The following is a 6,799-nucleotide window of genomic DNA, read 5'->3' on the forward strand; positions in this document are numbered from 1 at the left end:
TCTGATGCAGGAGTATCCAGAGGTATAAGGGCAATCCTGTGTCACCCAAAAAAATGTACTTAGACTTAGTTTCTATTTCATGTGTTTTCATTTTTGGATACCCATTTGGGTCAAATTTAGGTTCCAACTCTCACAGTTCCACTATCAGTGTGTTAGAAAATCTCAAAAAAATAGGAGCATGTAATTGGGCCATCATTTTGGTAAACTAGAAGGTTTGAATTGGCCAGATGAATGTAATTGTGATTTAGAGCATTCCAAAAAAAGAATAAGGTCAAAAGGCCCCACGGTTTGAAAGTTATTGCAGTTTTTCGAGTTTTGGAGACCTCCTAAGAATGCTTCAAAGTCAGGTTAGGGGCATTAAATGACCTCAAAAAGGGCCAAAAAATGGGGGACAAGCGAAGCTAGTCCATAGGGCTATAGAGCGCTTCGAGCTTTCCGAAAATGTAAACGGTTCATCAATCGGAGCTACAGTTCAAAAGTTATGCCTCCCAGAAATTTGGTTACCATTTTTGGATTCTTCTAGATTTGTGCCGACTTCTAACGTAGCTTCTGGAACCTTCTATTTGGTCGGTGGATGCCTACTAGCACTTTCTAGAATGTACTCCTAGTCCTTAACCCTCCGAGGTCTATTTAAGGAGATTTTTGGCATTGTAAAAGGCAGTTTGGAGTGGATTTTGAGAGGAGGTACTGAAAGGAGAAATTATCTCCAGATTTATGCTATTGTAAGCCCTTAGGGCATGTTTTGAAGTTTATTTTATCTTCTTCAACTTATGGTTAGCGGGAGAATATTGTAATGAATTTCAAATATTAATGGAAGTTTTATGAAGCATTTTGTCATCTCTCTGTCTCCATATTGTTTCATTTTTTTGGTTGTGAGTTGGTACAGGTGGTGTGGCCCTTCATTAGTGGTATCAGAGCAAGAGTTCTTGAGCGTGCAGATAGATCGCCGAACGTGAGGCAGTTTGCACCAGGACCTTGAGTTCGGTGAAGTTTGTGAAGAAGTTTTTGATTGTGTGGATAGAGCGCTGACTGTGAGGTAGTTTGCACGAGGTTCTTATGTTACACTAGATTTTTCTTCTAAAGACTTGATTATGGAGAAGAGAAAGAAGAAGATGACTTTTGTGATTGGATGGATTCTAAGGATTCCTCGACTTGAGAAATTTAGAGCAAGAAATCAACAATCATTGCTAGTTGATTTGCAAAAGCAAGTGAATGAATTAGAAGCTGAGTTGCAAAAATGAAGAGCATGTCACCAGAAAAGAGATGTTGATAATTCCTTGGATGTGGAAAAGGAAGATGATCCAGTGGAAGAGTAAGCGGATGAAGAGAAAATTATTTGTGAGCCAGAAGTTGAAGTAGATGAAAGAGAAGAGGAAGAGCATGAAGATAACCAGATTTGTATGCCAAAAGTAGATGAAGGTGATTGGAAGACTAAAACAATGGAAGAAGAGTATAGTGCCTTAGTTGGAGATCAAGCAAGTGGAGTAGTTACATGCATTTTTGACGACATAAAAGAGGCAAGAAAAGATGAAGATGTCAAACAGGTAAATTCTTATGAATCATGAGATGTTGTCTTTGATATGAGTTTAAAAGATATTAATGATGGTTTGCATGAGGATCTTGTTCGTGATGTATGGTATGCAAAGGAAGATTGGTATGGTGTTGCTAGGTTTATTACAGGTGTGAGTAATTCAACAAGATTGGATGAGGATGAGATTTATACTTGGACAAAGTTCATTGCAAAGGAGAAATTTCAGCAACAAACACTTGTTCCAACTAGGTGTTGGAAACAAAGAAAGAAGGAAATATATCGGCACCAGATACTTGTTCCAGCTATGTGTTGGAGGAAGAGAAAAAAAATCTGTCAACAGTGGCTACTTCATTTTGTGAATCCATATTCACAATTTTTTTCCTACCATGGGAGTCGGATGCAGGAGCATCATGCATTAGCAAATGAAAAAAAAATGTGGAAGATTTGCATGTTGGTTTTCTTGTCCCTATTGAGGTGGAAGCTTGTGGTGAAGATGAAGATGGTGGTATATCTTTCTTTTGGCGTCAAAGTGTGGGACACACTTTTCTATCTACTAAGGGAGTCTGATGCAGGAGCATCTTGTATGGGAAAATTAAATTTAAAAAAAAAAAAAAAAAGAAAAAAAAAAAGAGGAGAATTTTTTTTTTTTTTTGTGGAGGAGAGAGAAAGTGACGAAAATAGAAGGAAAAATAATTTAAAAATAAAATAAGGGAAAAAGGAGAAAAGAGGAATTTCTATTTTCAAGGTGCATAGGTGGCATAAAAAGAAAAATAATAAAAATAGTTGTCATTCCATTAATCGAGGTGTATAGGTGGCAATATAGAAGTTTCTGAAAAGTTTCTTGAATCATGTATTTAATATTTGTTGGGTGCTTAGTTGTATTTGGGGTGGGAATTTAATATTTATTTAAAGGTAGTTGTATTTACCTTTTATCCCACATTGGTTGTGTTTGTAATGTCTTGGGTTAGAAGTGCCTATTTAAGCAAGGCTTATTATCATTTGTAATCAAGTTCAAGAAATGGAAGCTCTTCTAATGGAAGTTGGAGAAATAGAAGCTCTTCAAGTGAAGCTCTTCAAGTAGAAGCTCTTTGTATGTAATCTCTTGTAAGGAAGCTCTCAAGGTGTAGCGGGAGAATATTGTAATGAATTTCAAATATTAATGGAAGTCACTCAAAAAGAAATACAATCACACCTAAGAATCATTTTTGACAAGAGTCATATCGCATAAAAGAAACTTATTAAAAACAAGTGTAAAATGATTGAAATACTCCCTCTAAGGCTAAACATCTCCCTCTAAAAATGTAACATCAAAGCAACATCCCTGTCTCATAATTTGTTGCATTATTTTCCATATGCCTTTGAAGTTTCTCTTTTCGTTTCATAAAATTGAGGAATTTTTTATAGAAATACAACTTCTCAGAATCATTTTACTCTATTGGAAAACGTGAGAAGTACCATGTCTCAATCTCATATTTTTTGAGTTCTATCTTTACTATATTTTTCACTTTTGTGAATTCTTCATGCTTGCGAAGACTAGTAGCATCAAGCTCATCATGACCCTCCACATGAGTTTCATCGATCTTCCTTTTCTGGTGATAGGTCATTTTCAAGCTTGATACCTTCTCTTCATTCTTCTCATCCACATCTGTCTCAACAAAATCCAATTTGAGTTGTTCTAGCTTAACCCACTTATCAAGTCGTCGATTGAATTCTGTGTAGTGAAGATAATATTCATAGTCACTTGACACTCCATTGGGAAGCTTGCAACACTCGATGATCTTCACCGAGAGAAATTTATCATCACGCCATTTGCAAAGTACATGAGTGCTGACATCCAATGGGAGATCAAACCCTACTTTTCACTTGCACTCATTTGAGGATTCCTATTTCACAATGATTGACAAGGTAATCAAGAGCATGGGTAGAGGAGACACGTACGTAATGTTGCTATTCCACTCTTCCTTCATAGTCACTTTGCCATTAGACATAGATACATAAAGGGCATTTTCATTGTCATCTGCCATGATGATTGCACTATTTATTATCTTCTTGCAGAGAATCCATGATTTGTAATCAAAATTTTCTCGCTATATTTGGGACACCCCTTGTGTTATTCATGATCTTTAGCTTTCACGATCTAAGAGAAATTTGAGAGTGCAACCATTATCAACTTATATAGATCATTGTATCCTTTCTCAATTGCTTGGTTTGCATCGAGAGAATTTATGACAAAGGTTAACTCTACAATCTTTCGTATTGCTTCAAAGAAGAGACTTCCAATTAATGGACACATACAGACGACAAAGTTATCATTGTTGTGGAAGCTACATCAACTTTGAGAACCTCCTTATTTGCTCTTCGTATGATAAGAATCAAACCATGTGTTAAGAGAAACATAACACCTAATATTAGATTTGATTGCATGTGATTGTTCATTCTTGCCCATGAATCTAAATGGATCTACCTTCAAGTGGTTAAGCTTCCCACGAAGGAACCCACTCTGATACCATGTTTATTTTTCAGATTTTAGAGCATAGAAGAGATATATTGCAATAGTGGTGAATAATTACTTGCACATTATGTTTTGGTGTGTTCATCATTCACCACCCAACACATTATATATATAAGATATGTGTCTTCCAAAAGACATGACACTTAAAATGGGGCCAATTATGCCTTCCCACTTAATTGAATTATCATATAATAAAATAATATATATCATATTATTATTATATTTCCATTAAATATGTAGCCACCCTTGGCTTACTTTTGAATATTTAATTATTTTTTGTTGATCTTTGTTGTAAAGGCCACAAATATTAACATCAAAGAGCAAAACTCCAACAACCACAAAGTTTTCATGTGTAGATTTGGTTAGTTGCACCTTATGTGGGATCAAGATCACTATTCTCTTTAGAGTGTTAGAGTGTTAAACTATGACAACAAATCATAATATTTTAACAGACCTTAACATGGTTTAGTAGCTCAAAGTTTCACATTGTAAAACTAGGGATTGATTGAAAATGAACCCTAAAATAAAAATAAGATAGAAAGTCCTACCACTAACCAAAATATGAATAAAAATCTAGGAGGTAACAAAATATAAAAAAGAAAAAACTTATCAAAAACCCTAGAAACTAAAGAAATAAGGAAGTTGAGACAAAAATGAGAAGAAACCATGAAAAAAGAAGAAAATAAGAAACCCTACCTAGACGGGGAAGAAAAAGTGGGTTGGGTGGGGTGGGGTGGGGGAGGGGGGAGTCTATGATGGAGCTCAAGAAATCAATGAATATGTTTGAATAAGAGTGGTAGTTGCAATATCATCACAAGAAAACATCTTTGTGTGTGGTCTCCAAGATTTCCTAAAGCTAGATCTTAGAGGATGAAGAATATAGAATGATGAAAAAGACCAGAAAAATACCCTTTTATGTCCCCCCAAATGCAACAACATTAGTATTTATCATTGGGCTTCGAGGTTTCAGAATACAAAAATACAAAACTATGAAACCTCCACGGACAAGGCTATGAGTTTTTGGGCCTTCAAAATTATTGGTGTTTTAAAGTTCCTAGGATCTCCACAACTTTGAAATTTTCAAAGGGAGAAAATACATTCCTTGAGAGTACTTAAGACTAACATAGGAAAAAGAGAAGAAAAGAAGGGGAAGGGGGGACCAAGAAGGATCCTTAATTGAAACCCAACTATTGGGAGCCTACCTTGGCCCATGATTTGACTCACCAAATACCTAATGAAGTTCAACCTGAGGAATCAAAACCACTAAAAAGACCAAAAGAAAAAGGGTGGTTCCCATTAGGACAAGTAGTATAAATGGGGTGTGTGTGTTTTGAAGCCAAAAAAACACTATATACCTTTCAACTATGTTTTATTTTTATATCAATGGTGGATCTATTCTCTCTTATCCTTCATTTAGGTAGTGAGCCCTCTGATAGTGATCCTTATTTGGGTAGTGAGATCTTTGACATTGATCCTTTTTTTAATCTACTATAAGTGGCTTTCATAAATATGAGAATAATATTCTTCATAGTTTTTCTCTTTGTAGGGGTTTCCACATATATCTTGTGTTTTATGTGTTAATAATTATTTTTATTTTCATGTTCATATCTTTTAATGATTGAAATTCTAAAGTAAGTTTTTGATAAGTTTTTTCTTTTGTAGATTTTGAAATTCATATTAAGATACTAAGATATATTAAGATACATAAATAATCATACATAAATAACTCTTCAATAAATAATCCATATAATGCTAGACATGTTCAAAGATAAATGCTAATGATATATTAATGGTGCTACAAAGAGGTGTAACGAAGAGGGATATCACATTGGAAAATGCCTAGTCAGCTTTAAGACCCAAAATAATGTTTCCATTTTGGAGAAGATGCTTGTTTTCCATTTTGGTAAAAAATGTGGGAGTCTATAGTTCCAAACTAATGGTGATACTAGAAAAAAAAACCCATAAGCCATAAATGAGCTCCATACTAGAGAGGTGTTTGAGCAGAGTTATAAGAGAATAACCATTTGCACCATGTACAAGAGATGTTAGGCTCCTATGTGCCCCATATCCTTATCAAATATTCACAACCAATAGGTTCTTCTATAGGTAGGGAAATTAGGAGTAAGGAGTAGGCAAATCAATATCTAAAGAAGATACATATACAAGAGTTTGTATCCCCATGCCTTATTCACCAGAGATCAAGAAAAAGATATTTAAAGCTTACCATACCATACAAGTTATTCCAAAAAAAATCACTAGGAAAAAACATCAGAAGGGATTACATGAGAAGACTTCATCACACATGTGTCCATTTTTAATTAACTAGAGCTTATCTGAATGTCCATTCCCCATCTATTAATCTATGAGAAGACTTAATTTGACATAGGGGAGTCCATTTTCCATCTATTTATTTCACATAATCACAATAAAAATCAAGATGAATCATAATTCATGCATAAAGATAAGGCAATGTGAGTAGGGAAATACCCTCATGATTAAATATAGACACAATAGAGCTTTCTAAGGGAGGAAAATGGAACCCCATGGAGAAGGGTGATTGGTATCAGAGCTTGGGGAAAGATCCTAAGGTGCTTGGAAAAAGCTTGGGACAAGCTTGGGGAAATCTTTTAGCTTCTATGGTGAATTGGATTTTGTGACAGGTTGAGGAAATAACTTGTAAGTGTGGCCAAAAGACTAGGTTGAGTGGAGAGAACCTAGATAGGAGACAATGGTCACAAGAGGAGATTTATCTCATG

General features: G+C 35.0%; 1 pseudogene; it reads right to left on the reverse strand.

Annotated features, from left to right (window-relative positions):
• Positions 1-2,838: 2,838 nt before the first annotated feature.
• Positions 2,839-3,595, reverse strand: LOC149539838 (histone acetyltransferase of the MYST family 1 pseudogene; annotated as a pseudogene).
• Positions 3,596-6,799: the final 3,204 nt, after the last annotated feature.

Source organism: Cupressus sempervirens, chromosome 9, assembly GCF_028749045.1.
Source record: "Cupressus sempervirens isolate cs-2001-9-10 chromosome 9, ASM2874904v1, whole genome shotgun sequence".
NCBI classification, from domain to species: domain Eukaryota; kingdom Viridiplantae; phylum Streptophyta; class Pinopsida; order Cupressales; family Cupressaceae; genus Cupressus; species Cupressus sempervirens.